General features: G+C 41.6%; 1 protein-coding gene across 1 annotated transcript in view; it reads left to right on the plus strand.

Moving 5' to 3' along the window:
- Positions 1–336: 336 nt before the first annotated feature.
- msrab (methionine sulfoxide reductase Ab) overlaps positions 337–14589 on the plus strand; it is a 48594-nt gene continuing 34341 nt past the window's right edge. Inside the window, exon 1 of the mRNA XM_067614088.1 lies at positions 337–441. The gene's annotated coding sequence lies outside the window, so the exon portion shown is untranslated. The remainder of the gene's footprint in view (positions 442–14589) is intronic.

Below are 14589 nucleotides of genomic sequence, written 5' to 3' on the forward strand. Positions count from 1 at the left end.
TAGAAATGTAATCCATGAAATGACTTCTTTATTGAGACTTTTTGCATAACAGAAACACAAACAAAGGTGTGATATTGAAATTCACAAACAAAAAGACTGTAATTTCAAATGAAGTACAAAGCCGTATTCACATGGAGTATGGATGATCGTGGAAATATATTTAGAGAATAATAAATAAAATAAATCAGCATGCATGAGAATGATTCCTGCCTTTTATGATGGGCTTAATGGCAGAAATGAGTAAAAAAAAAACAATAATTCTCTTACAGCAGCACATCATGCTCATATAGCATTCTCACCCTGTTTTTCCATGTTGCTCTCGGATAGGGCAAGTGTACGCTCATGCGTAAACACACAGACCTTTGAAGTGGCCCTCTGTCACCACATGGCAAGTCCCCCTGGTGTGATCCCTCTGTCCATTTGGCCACAGGACCGACACTGGTAGGCTGCCTACGGCTCTGTCTGTTCTGACATTATGGAAACCAGCGTATTAGTTAGACTGGTGCCCAGAGATTATGGTGTATTTATCTCTTGCTATGTTTCCTGTATGTCTCAGTAATACCCTTCTTAAATCTCTCTCGGTTGCATTAACTGTCTTAGGTCACTTCTCTGTAACCTCTTTGCCTAATGCTTATTCTCCTGCTTCTCTATCACTACTGATGTCAGTGCTTGTTAATCTCATAGGATTGTAGCGAACGCGCGCATCTATCTGTAGTTATCAGTGCCACTCTACTGTCCTGTAGCAGCTATGTGCTGGTTTCTCAGGTGAGCGAAGACTGTGGCTTCTCTCTTGGCATTCACCGCGTGCCTTAATTGTATTGAAATTAAATCAAGGTCCACTGTGAACACAAAGAGCTCAAACCCAAACTTCCAAAACGTTCTCAGCTCCTTTTCATATCTTGTCCTCCTCTGTCACTTACCCTGCTTTCAGCATCACTTTCCCTCCTTTGTTCCAAACCATTTAAACTGTTGTTGCACTTCAATTTTCACCATGTACACTATTCTTAATCGCTGTCACCCCCAGAGTCTCACAAGTGCATCCTGTTTAGTTTTTTTTTGTCAGTCCATCCCTGTTTGACTTTCCTCTTTCCTCACCTGTGATCTCTCCTCCCTGTGGACTCAGAGGCAGCTATGCGGTCCTTTCACACGTCAAAGTGCATGCTAATCCCACACCGACATGCATGCTCTCTTTGCAATGAAAACAGGTTTCTAATACAGACAATACAGAAATAACACACATGATAGAAAGCCGAAGACATTGTGATTCTTCTGTTTAAACAGCCCAGAGTGTATAAATGCATGCATGCATTTGTGGATGTGTTAGAGAGGGTTACCAGCAACAAAATGTGAAAAAAAAAAAAAAAAAAAAATTCATCTAGTGATCGTCAAAGCAGCATTCACACCATTAAGGCATTCTCTATATACACATACTACATACAGCACATCATTAAAAAGCACCACAGAGAGAGGAGAACACAGAGAAACAGGGAGTGAGATAGAGCGAGCAAGCAAAGCTACCTTTGTTGCACCATAAAGAGAGCAGCAGCCCAGCTACCTGATTGCTACCATTCCTGCAGACCATCTTCCCCCTCAGAGCAAAACAAAGGATGGCGACTAGATATTTATGAGTACACACTGCGATGCGCCGCTATGCCTTATCCTCGCCATAGCACTGCCTCCGCTGATCCTGGTTAAGAGCTTGGTACGGTTTAACCAGACCAAGCAGTTCTTCATTACAGTTGGTAAAGCTGTGTCGTTATCTCCCCCTTACACTCCCTCCCTCCCTCCATCCCTCCCTCCCTCCCTTCTACTCTCCATCTCTTCTCTACTGTTCTCTCTCTCTCTCTCTGTGCACTCTGCGCATGTAACTATAGCCATGTACAGACTGGAGAACAGGATCTAAATAACAACAGTCTCCATCTTCTGATTCATACATGCACAAATTAATAATTTCATAAAAGGTAAAAACTGATGTATGACACAAAGCAAAAACGTAAGAGGAAGAATTTAGCTTCTTTGCTATTACGCAAGACTCTCACATCCAGAAAAACTGCATGTTACATTTAAAATCCCTTTTCTTTTTAAACTTTTAATCACTGCGCTTACTTCCTTTTCTATTTTAGCTATAGAATATTACTGTAGCACAGGCAGAATGGGGTTTTTCTCAGATCAAATATATCCTTCCTCTCTAAAGAAAAGGTAAAAAAAAAATAGCAGAGGAGCTGCAGAGTATTTCCTCCTTCAGGTCCTCCTTGGTCCTGGTTTTGTTATTGTTGTTGCTGTAGTTGTAGCTGTGACTGCGCAGCTCCATCCTGTGAAGGTCCTTGTGGGTTGGGAAGAGCAGGGGAGCAGGCACACGGGGGGTGGTGGTGGGATGGCGGGCAAGGGGCTGGAGGGACGGGAGGCAGGCAGGCAGGTGTCACGCATGCAGTCAGGGGAAATAGGAGAGAGGGTAGCAGGAAAAAAAAAAAAAAAAAAAAAACTCAGCTAAATTCTACCCAGTCACCTCCATTAGAAAAATCCATTTGGATATGCTCAAGACAAAACCAAAAAGGAAGACGGAAAAAGCCCAAGATGTAAAATATACATATATAAGCCGAGTAGGTATATATGTATAAGGATCCAAGGGAGAAGGAGGAGAAGGAGAGAGATAAGGGATGGACGGACGAGGAGGAACAGGCAACTGGCTCACACACAGACACACTGCGCCGCGGCGAAGGCACGGGCTTCAATTTATGCTTTCTGGTCGACACCACCCCCCACCTCACACACTCACACACACACACTCACGCACACACATACACACACACATGCAGACACACACACACACACACACAGATCGTCCCGCCCCTATCTGCCCCTGTCCCTGTCCTGTCCCGTACTGGATGCGTGGCCCAGCTGATCAGTGCAGAGGGATTAGCCAACGGGGCCAGCTGGCAGGGATTACACAGGCAAAGTGGGGGAGGTGTGTGTGTGGTGGGGGTGGGAATGGGAGGGGGGGGGTGTGTGAGGGGTGAGGAGGGTAGGCCTAATACTGGGGGGGAGGGGGGGGTGGGAGGCCCTGTCTTGTCCTGCACACACACACACACACACACAGATACACACAGATGTGCACGTAGACTCGACACACACATACATTCATTCACATATAAAACACATTCACAAGGACATTTCATGCAGATGCACTAATGTATCATGCACCAGTGCCTGAACACAATATGAAATGCTTACAAATATGGCTTTGCAGTGAATGCATCGGCTGCAGCAGCGCAGACTGCAGTGGTAGCCAGCCAGTAATGCGTACAGTGCATCCTCTCGCCCGGCGAGCCACGGCGACGCACAGTGTTGATACATGTATGTAAATGTGCAGAGGAGGCAGCGGGGGATGGATGGATGGATGGATGGATGGAGGAGGGAGCCGTGAGAGGGGAGGGAACCCCACGGGAGAGCAGGGCCAGGCTGACAATGCAAGGCTTTGACCCTTGACCCCTCTCTGCTCCATCATCCGCGGCCATCAGCTGATCCCGGGAAATGGACAGCCGCAGTAACACCCCCTCCCCTTCTCTTCCCCTTCCTCCTCTCATACACACACAAACACACGCACATGCACACACACACACACACACACACACACACACACAGACTCGTCCACTAACAGCGCTGAATCTACCAGGGCCCACCTCACCTCTTTTTTTCTTTTTTTTTTCTCCCCTCCTTTTCCATCTCTCGCTCCCTCCAGCCCTCCATTGCTCTTTCCCGTCTCATGCCTCACTTCACCACTTAGCTCGTCCCGATGTCCCTGCTCCTAACCTTTCTCATTATTTCGAAATGCGTCGACATCCAGAACTGTTATATCTATGCAGGAAGAGATCCCATTTTGTATGAGTATATTTTTTTATGTGTACGTGTTTTGACTGATCCCACAGAAATTTTTGCTTACATTTGCTTTCAGTTTTAGTTGCATCCTTCATGTAGCAGTTACAAAAATTACATTTTGCTTTGAAATGAAACAATCTCCTCTTCAGTATTTTAAATATATTTTACCTGAAGTGTGTGAAAAATTGTGCAGTAAATGTTTTATGATAATGAACATTCAAAAATACATTTTAGGGTAAATACATTGGCTTTTGAGGTGATTAAAATACACATTAGTAACACTGTTGTCTATATTCTCTACATCTTGATTATTATGATTTTCTGTACTGTTTATCTGTAATGTGCAGATACAAATTATGCTGAAAGTTTGAACCATCTGGTTTTCAGTCACTGCTGGTATAGTGCGACATTTGCCAGGCATTACCAAAAACCGCGCAGGCTAAACGGCTGCATTTCTGCCCGGTAGCGATCTGACACACATTTACTTCACACCCTTTGATCTCCATTTTGGTGAAAGCGTAAAATATCTATTTCAGTATCACACAGAATTACATACCTTGATGGGATAAAATGTCCTAGAATTTGATATATTATTTTTCATGGAAAATACGATCTGCCTCTAGTCTGTCACTAAATCTGCACAAACCTGCCAGGTATATAGGGATAATTCAGAGACATGTTCAGTTAGTATTAGTTGTGTCGAGTGTTATTTTGTGAAAAGCTAAATGTCAAAAGTTTTTGCAGACTGTCAACAGCAGTTTGAGCTACAGTATGTAAGACAGAAATGCGGCTCAGTCCAGTCACACACACACACACACACACACAAACTCATGCATACACATGCAAACAGAACACACACATAGAGGCAGACATAGAGTGATTTCTGTAAAATCAAACAGACATTTTGTAGGGCCTCGCAGGCAGAAAAACAGCGGCACTGTTTTATAGTAAATATATACAATCAGACATGGTTGATGTGTGACAAATAGGACATTAGTTTAGATCTGTTTACATGAAATTCACAATATCAGTGCACCAAAGCTTTGGGGTGGAATGACAGCTTGGCCTTCCACTTCTGAGGGATAGAGTGATGGATTTTAAGAGAGAATATGAGTGAAGAATGGAGGCACAAATTAAAATGAATTCCCTTTTCCTTTATTTCTTTTTTGTGGAATACACTTCATTTCTTTGCTATTTGTGTCAAATACATTTGTTTTGGATTATTTCTGGGAGAAGCCTGGAACTTTAGTATTTATGGGTATAAATTACGAGCCATAAATTACAAGCATACTGTATATGTGTGTATGTTTATGCATGTTTACCCTCATGCATGTTGGCATGAAGAGAGGAAGGAGATTTGTGACTACATTTTGATGTCCCACTACCCCGTCCTCCATTTTAAAAAAAAAATGTACATGTGAGGATGAGAGCGGGGCGAACAGGCATGCAACCCTACCAGCAGACAGCCAGGAAGATCACAGAGAGGCAAGCAAAGAATTTTTATCATACAGAGAAATACAAGGGAAAGAAGCAAGCGGTTATACAAAGAGACAAGCTGGAGACGGAGAGACAGACAGGCAGGAAGACAGAGAGACAGGCCGAGACAAATACTGTAGACAGTGCTCGTCCCTAGTTTGGTAATCTGATGGAGAGATTAGCAAGCAGGCAGCATTTGGGTCGGATTATCGAGTCATTAGAAAAGACTGGTGCTTCAGAGCCTCTCTCATGTGTTAATGTGGCTTTACAGATCCTCAGCGCAGTCTGTGCAGATTGTCTAGATTGTGTTGAGAGTATGCACACTAGATAGTCTTTCAATATGTAAATAGGGCCACATAAACGTGATACTCCACGGGTTGATTTGTTTTTTTAAGAATATATTTAGGTGGCATATGAAATACACCAATCTGTATCACTGATGTTCTATTTTAATTTTTATAGATTAATTTAGTAATTTTAAAATTATCCCAATGTAACAAGAAAGAGTACACGTAGAAGTTTTTTAAATTCTTTTTTTTTTTTTTTTGGATGAGAGAGTTCTACTTTGCAATGCCGCAGGAGTGTTTATTGCAGAATTGAAGTGTATAACACAGAAATGTTCCCTGCATGTGAGTGAAACTGATCAGTATAAATTCCAGTATAAAATCCCCACTTCATGTTTATTCCAGGAAAACTGCTGAACATTATTTACATTTTTTTAATCTCAAATTTTGTAATTCATCACCTATCATTGGAATTTATTTTTATGTAAATCACCACTAAGCATTTTTATTGAAAGTTTTTTTTTTTTTTCTCACTATGTGTGTGTGTGTATATATATATATATACAGAATTGACACATTCCTCTGACCTGGAGGAATGTGAACCTGAAGACAAATGAAGGGAGTGAATGCATCAGCACTGTATAGCTGGATAAGCTGTAGCATTTAGCGCTGTGGGTCAGGGGGGAATACTGAGGTATATGGCCTTCATGCACTTGCAAATCATACAGCTGTGATGTTCAGTGATGACGGGATTTAAACAGGATCAGGAGGAAGCCAGAGAGCTTACGTGCGTGTGTGGGTGTCTGTGCAGGGGAATACATGTATTTACAGTAGGTTATGTGGATTTTTGGTATTTGCTCTGTAAATATCAGTGGTGATACACACAGCTCAAATATGTGTGCGTGTGTGTTTGGTTTGGCAAAGGGATGGGGGGTAGCTGGGCAGTTCATTGACAGCTGATCAATGCTGGTGACACTCTGTGTCAGATGTGCTGATATGGTCCAGTGACCGGAATATCAGTTTCAATTTCACTAGAGTGGGCAATGGAGCCTCTGATGAGTGTGTGTGTTTGTGTGTGTGCGGTTTGTAATATTTAATAGATACCAAAAGATGCATGTGAACGTGATCATGTTTGTCAGCGAGCCGACATTTTTTTTTTTTCAATTTCATACTGACCAAGCAGTTCTTGAACGAGTCTTGCGCAGCGTGTAACTTTACTTCCAGGCCCAACATGTTTAAACATATGCACGCACGATGCTCAAACACACGCGAACACACACACACACACACACACTATCTGATCTAGGTTCCCAAAAACCTTCCCTTTTGCTGCTGCCTCTGCATACACCATGCCCCAGTTCCCCACCCCCATCCCTTTTTGTCAAATAAATTGCTATGTGACCTACTTCCCATTTTGCACCATTTCTCTCATGTTCAGATATTATTGTTTGAACATGAGTGATTTGCTTTGGGGCATACAGTATCAAAGAAAACACGGTGTATATAATATGGGGCATACTGTACTGTTAAGTGAATGAATGAAATGTGTTCTAAAAAATATGGAAATGTTAACATCAGCATTGACAATAATGTGCAAAGGTTGATTTTTTTATTTTTTGGAATGATGGTTTGGTGTTGTTGCAGCATGGCGGCTTCTTTTAATGTGTGGGCAACGCGTTATGAGCATTTTTTTTTTTTCAAAGGCTTTTGTTTTTAAAATTGCCCTTGTATGATTTGTAATTAAAATACATGGTTCACGTATTTTCTGATTAACACATACAATAATACTCACAGCCCTCATAATAACAGGATGTCTTTGTGATGGTCATAGACTGGGGAAAGAAGGTAAATCAATTTTGCAGCCTAGTTAAGCAGAAAGCACAGTGGTAATTTTCAGTAATAAGCATGGCTAATTCATTGGACCATATTGCATTTATAACCCAGTTAGGTCTGCACTAGTTGGCATCCAGCCTTCTGTTTGGACTTGAGGTGCATTTTTAAAACGCTCCTCACGATGAAGGCGATCTTACGGCACTGTGGATACAGCAGCAAGTGTTGCGAGTGTGCTGCAGTGACTTTTTGAAAAAAAAAAATTTACTGTACATTTATTTACACATTATTTTGTGTATTACACAAGTTTATGTGGCTCCACAAATTTTACTTTAACTGATATGTTTAGCTGTAATTAGTAGATATACACTGTATGTCCGTATGTGCACTCTATTAAAGTTCCTTCTGCTCTCCTTCAAGAACTGCAGAGGGATTATCACATTTCTCACAAAAGACTCCTATTCAGAGGCGTCCTGGAAACCAAATGTTGAAGTGCGCTGTCATGTGGCTGCAACGTCCCTAGTTCGATTCCAGTTGTGCACCTTTGTTTGATATCAACCTCCTCTCTCTCTCCTTCCTTATTTCCTGTATATTATCAGCTGGCCATAAAGACAAAAATGCAAAAAAAAATCTTTTAAAAAAAGACTTATCCAAAACGTTGGAGATTCACATGCCTCTAAAAGTGAATAGCAGTATGCATGTGTGTTTTTGTGTTTGTGTATACACGTATAGGAGTGTGTGAGTGTGCGTCTATCAGATCAAAGCGCCCTCCTGCCTTTTTCCCAGCCATGCAGAGATGGCACCGGAGACCACACTGACCCTGATTTATTGGGATCAGAATCCACATGACAGCAATTAATTTACATCCATTAACTACATCGCTCGCTCTCTTCTTCTTTCTTGCTCTCTGTGGACATTTTGCACTCTCGCACGATCACTTTGAACATTCTTCGTTTCTCCCCTCACTCTCTCGACTTTTTCCTTTCTCAGCATGTTCTGTCGCTCTCTCTCCTCTTTAATCAGTCTTGCTCTACCAGTCACTCTCGCATCTCACCGCTCATTTTTACTCAACGTACCGGGATTCCATATTCCTAATCCATTTAGAAGATCTTTAGCAGCCCCTCCTACATCTGTGCATTATGGTCTGCTAAATAAACAATAGTGTCATCAAGTTGTGATTATGTGCATGTGTGTTTCTGTGTCTCTTGGAGGCATGAGGAACCTACGGCTGGGTGGGAATCGTATGAGTGAACCCGATAAATAATCATTATGTTACATGTATTCAAATGTTTGATAACTAAGCGTACTATCTATCTAATAGGAACAAATTAAACTGTGCTCAACAAATTGGCTGATTATGATTACACAAGGAATTTGACATTAACGTTATAAACTAAGCATCTTGTGATCATTTCAACGGATCCTCCGTGGGATTTGCTCATTACAGCATCCAACTCAGGCAGGTTCTCATGCTCAAGGGCCTCTCTCTCTGCCCCTCACGATAAGACACTATTGCTGGCCTACATCTCTCGCTGCCTCACGCTCCATTCTACCGGATTCTGTCCGCCAAGTGCTTTTTTCCTGGCTTTTCAACTCAAGAAAAGAGACTTTGCTTGAGGGAGAATTTGCCATTTATTTCAGGAGACAAAAAAATGAAAAGGGGTTTTAGCACTGTATCTTTCCCCCCTTTTTTTGTCTTCATTCTCTACGCATCTTTGCTCTCTGCACCATTGTGGATTCTCTTCATCCAACTCGGGCCTCCATGCCTTCACTTTGTCCTCAGGGTGAGAGGACCGGGAGAGCACGGCTGGCGAAATGCACTGGGGGTTGGGTGATTGGAACAGCAGAGTGGAGGATGAATTCTCTAGACTCTCATCTAAATCTCTTGTCCATACGAATTGAACAAGCACTCTCAAACAACCACGGACGTGTACAAAACATGCACATACACCATTACACCATTGCACGCACTCCATTACGGCAAGTCCTCATACTGTATGCACGCTTGCTAAGTATAGTCCTGTATTACTGCATGCTCACACGACACATGTGCACAAGCAAGCATTTCATTTGAGCATAGTGCATGTGCAAAATTGAGCAGTCTTTGCCTAATTCTAAATTTATTCTAAAGAGAAAGACTGTGAAGAAAAAAATGTTCACATCTCTATACCAACATAGCTTGGGGACAGGTTCTACCAGTATCTGTTTAAGGATTGGCTAAGGATATGGTGCGGGAGGAAAAGTTGCAGTTGACAGCAGGCAGAAAGACACTGCAAGGGGAGCGGGGGTTCACAATAAAGGATTTTAAACCAAAGCCTCTTTGGTAAAGAGGAGGGAGGAAGGGAGGGAGGGAAGAATGGGCTGTGGGGGTGGTGGATAGATACAGGATGACACAAGGTCCAGATTAACCCTAATCTCAGGCCTGGTGGTTTAGGTGAGGCTGAGGGACTGGAGGAAGCTATCCCATGCCAGGTGGTCATGAGGAGGTTAAAACTGGGAGAGGGTGGGGGGCACTGGGAGAGGATGGAACAGGGTGTTGCTAGGGAAGACAGCAAGAGAGAGAGAGAGAGAGAGAGAGAGGTAGAAAGAGATGCGAGTGGAATGAAGTATTTCGATATCTCTTCTTCCAGCGTGCTTTATTCGGATAGAAATAAAACCGAAAATCCGAAATGACTGACCAAAAACAGAAACAAGGAAGATGTTAGTGATTGGGGTTGGGGGTTGCACAGCTAGCAGAACAGCAGGCGCTGTGACGGTGGCTGCAGGGTGATTGGATGGTTGGTGCATGGTGACAGTGGCACATGCCCTGGTGCATGGGATTAGAGGGACAGTCAGTAATCTGCTGTTTAGGCTGTATGTAGGGCAAGAGTGGCTTAGCCCAGCCACTCTTAGCACGGGTAGAGCGCCAGAGTGCGAGGGAGAGGAAGTGGACTGGCGTTATATAGCTGCACTCAGCTCGCCCGATTCACCTCTTGCTTTCTCTGTTTGTCTATCTATTTCTATCTCTTTCTTCCAGTACTCTATTAGTATATAGTGTCATGTGATATCAAAATTGGTACCTGCCATTCTGAAATTTAAAACATAAAACAACTAACAAGCAAAGGAGAAATGATGAGAGATAAAAGTGCAAAGTCAGAAAGAGGTTATTTTGCCAATTACTAAAAAATCAGCTTTGGGGAAAGAATCTGGTCTTTAAAAAGTATATATGTATAAAACTATTATTGTGTAACAATTGTGACAAGTGGAAATAAATATTTCTGTCAAAGAAGCAGTGTAACAGGATCCCATTATAAGCCCCATACACAGTACATACAGTGAATACAACCTGCTGTCGTTGGTAGAAACTAAGTACATTTACTCAAGTATTGTACAATTTTGAGGTACTTCGATTTTATGTGATTTTGTACTTTTACTCCATGGCAATTACTACCAGCTACAGTTAATTTGCAGATTAAGATGTTACAAGAAATTACTTACATTAATGCAATTGCATTATGAATAATGATACAATAATATAATACGACACCATTGACGGGGTAATTTTGCATGAGTACTTTTACATTTTGTTGCCAGTACTTCTGTGGTTTAACTTGAGTGAAATATTAAATGCAGGACTTTAATATGTAATGGAGTATTTTGATAGTGTGGTATTGCTACTTTTACCACAGTAAATTATCTGAATACTTCTTCTACTTCTGCCTGCTACTGTTTCTGTGTAGAAAAACTTGATCTGAAAGAGAATGCTCCTAAAGAAAATATAAGACATTTTACTAAAATAGACAAAACAAGTAAAAAACAAACATTTGAAGTACAATTAAGAGCATGTAATTTTAAGTACTGTATATGTTACATTTTATTAAAGTGACAAACATTTAACAGAGATTCAATATAATACAGTGTGAAGGATGCAGGTAAGGGTTCAAGAGAAACCCAAACAATTCATATTGAGCAGAGCTCCTCTTCCTTGTCATGATTAAAAAACTATTAAACTTCAAATCTAGTCTCTAACACTCTGCAATACTGTATAAAACCCTTTAATTTGCATGAGCTCTACAGATTTACAACCTAAGCACCGCTTACAATACAAACATTTAACTAAAATCACTGAACAAATTAAATCTAATTATTTGAACCACTGAAATAACAAATCCAAAACTCACAATAAAACAAAATGCTACATGGCTCTAAAGAGAGACTACGACTTGGCAGACTATCTCTTCAGAAGCAGAGGCACATCCCGACCGAGTATAGACTCAGTGACCGTCAAATGAGAGGAATACACATAAAGACATGACTGCCCAAACAAGAGTGCGTGCAGTTTGTAATCACTGTTGAACAGGAAGAAAGGTTGAGACAAAGATGCACTTCCTCCTTTAACTGTGCCAAGTTCTCACAGTTGAAAGAGCACCATTTACAGAATTTCACATCCAATTGTCATGTTCACATAAACAGAATAGGCTGAAAATATTTTTAATAAAAGGGCAGCTGTGCATACAGTATATTACATATCAGCATTTTCTTCTACAATATTTTCTGTTGTGCTGCCACTCAGTCTACTTTTCGATTATTAAATTGTACATACATTTTGTTTCAGACATTGATGTCATTAGTAATGGCCATTATTGTATGTGTTTCAATGGATTTTTTTTTTTTTACCATTACTGTTAATGTTCCTGCCATTGATTTTGTCCTTCATGTCAGTAAAGTTCAGTGTACTAAGAAAGAAATGGACAGAGAGCAAGTTAACATATTATGGCCTCAGCAGAATGTGTTTAATTTACTTTCCTGGAGAAAGCAACTGAAAGACGCAACAACCATCTTGGAAAGGTACCACGGCACAATCTCCCCTCAGCCTTTCATGTCATTTAAACAAACCTCCATCTCTTCTCTCCATTTTCCAATGAGCCAAGTGATTTATGTCAAGTGAAGTCAAGCATGGGCCAGGGTATGAATCAAAATTTGTCAAGTTGGCTTTTCCCACTCCGGTCTATGAATTGATTCGGCTTAGTTTTGAATATGAATCCCCAGAGAGCGCCACACTGCTTTTAACTGACTGTAGCTTCAGCCGAGCAATCAAACCCTTTGTTTTTTCACACCATCCTACAATCCCACCTGCTTCAGCGAGACGATGGAGGGCCCTTTGAAAACAACGAGGCGGCATGATTTATTATTCTAATTAGGCAAAGTGAGACTTTAGCAAAGCCACAATTACACTAAATCGCCAAAACAGTTTTCTGGTTGGCTGGCTCCTGTTCTGTTCAGATGTTAATCAGACGCAGCTATTGAGTCGAGGTGCAAACTGCTTGTGAGTCACACTATTGCTTGGTAATATCTTCCACAAACAATCAAACAAACATACACAATGCTGGAGTCCATGTTGAATTACAAATACACATTTTCCTTATTAAATAAATTTGTGTGTAACATACAGTTTTCCAACCATCTCTCAGTCAAACAGAGGGCTTAACGTGCCACGATTCTCAGTTAAAATCCACTGCAGTGTTTAATTCCAGGTCATTTCATAATCTCTTTGATACTCACTCACATCTGCACATCTCTTCACTCTCACTCACTGACAATCAAACAGCTGCAAGCTGGCATACTCACTAAATCCTCCGGTGCAACACACAAACCAAACACACACACACACACACACACACACACACATATACACTACAAGTGCCCATTAGAGAGCATGCAGCACACACTGGTGCGCTCAGGCTCATATACACACACATGCTTACGTGCACAGGAGCACCCAGGCGCAAACACTTATGCATGCAAGTGTACACACACACACACACACATCACATCACAAACTGCTGCTTCACTCATCCAAAAAACTGGTTTTATTCATCGCAGATATTCTTCTGAATTAAAAGTAGATACTTCTTCCAGTGTGTTTCGGGAAAATCATAAATTTATTGATCATTAGTTGGAGGAATGCGCACGTGCATGTGCATACACAGGTGCGGATAGACAGTAGGTATGTGGTTACCATCCATCCCTGCAGTTCTCATCAACTTTTCGACCCCTCCTCCCCTTTCCCCGTACCTCTTCCTACATCCCCACACACCCCCAAAACACCCCAATCATCCTACATCAACAGGCATGTGAACCCAGTGTTCGGTCCATCTCCCCCCCACCCACCCCTAACCCTCTCTCTCTCTCTCTCTCTGCCTGCTCTATTTTCATCTGTGCTTCCACTCTCCTAGCTTTCGGGTAATTACCTGGCATTTGCATTGCAAAGTCCCCTGTGCCGCCCTCAGCTCCTCCGCAGGTGATTGAGCTTCATTTCCCCAGCAGATAAGAGAGAGAGAGAATGAGGAAGAGAGTGAGAGAGAGGAAAAGGGGGATTGCAGCAGGGTGTGTTATTCTGGCATGCAGTATATAGGAACAATGCCCTGAATTCTTTGTTACTTGTAGATTGGCTGGTTCAGAGCATACACAAGGATGCTTTAAGCTCCTACACATAAATAATCACCCTCATTACTATCACATCAGGCTGTGGTAGAAAAATAAAATCAGAAAGCGGTAAAATCTTCTTCTGAGTGTGACCCGAGCAGTCCAGGCCTGTGACTCTTAGTGACTTTTTTAAGATTATCTTTTGGGTATTTTGCCTTTATTTGATGGGTTACAGTGGAGAATCAGACATAAGATGTGAGAGCAGAGAGAGAGGGTACATTGGAGATATGTTTTATGCATGTTAGATAGAAAATAGTGAAAAATATCCATCAGAGTTTCGCAGAATCCACTGCAACATCTTAACATGTCTCATTTTGTGTGACCAACAGTCCTAAACCCAAAGATATTCAGTTTACAATGATATAAAACAGACAATCCTCCCATGGCAGAGGCTGGAACTTGCTTGAAAAAGTACTTGGATGATTAATCGATTCTCAAAATTGTTGCAGATTAATTTTCTGTCGATCAACTGTTCGTTTCAACTCTACTCTTCTCTCTCTCTCTCTCTCAATTTTTTGTGTGTGGATTTTTTTGGGATGACTGAAACACATCCACATTGACATTCAGTGTTATCCAGATGATTAATATAACTTGCTTGAAGACTTTGGACTTGCTTGAAGACTTTGGACTGCAATGCGGAACTTTCGCCTTTCTGCAA

Source organism: Thunnus thynnus, chromosome 16, assembly GCF_963924715.1.
Source record: "Thunnus thynnus chromosome 16, fThuThy2.1, whole genome shotgun sequence".
In the NCBI taxonomy this organism is placed as follows: Eukaryota; Metazoa; Chordata; class Actinopteri; order Scombriformes; family Scombridae; genus Thunnus; species Thunnus thynnus.